Genomic DNA, 330 nt, shown 5'->3' with positions numbered 1-330 from the left:
TTCGACAAAGCGAGGAGAAGCAAAGACCACAAAATGTGGACAAAGAAACATAGATTACGGGGATATTGAGCTGCGGATTGCCCGGGCGATGGCGGATTTGCCAATCCCGGACGTATTACCACCGGAAACAGAAAAGGTGGAGGAACCGAAGATTGTGGAGGAGTGAGAATCCGAAACAGACATTATATTATCATTTATTCAGTTTATGTTATATTCTACTAAAGTTATTAGTTAAGGCCACAGAAGATGCGAAATAATATATTGTTTTAATTTTGGTTAGCGAAAGATTTTAATTTGTGGTTTTTAAGGTTGTAAAGACCCGTTAGGGCA

Source organism: Wasmannia auropunctata, unplaced genomic scaffold (assembly GCF_000956235.1).
Source record: "Wasmannia auropunctata unplaced genomic scaffold, wasmannia.A_1.0 LD336085.1, whole genome shotgun sequence".
NCBI lineage: Eukaryota > Metazoa > Arthropoda > Insecta > Hymenoptera > Formicidae > Wasmannia > Wasmannia auropunctata.
This window is presented reverse-complemented; position numbering follows the sequence as displayed.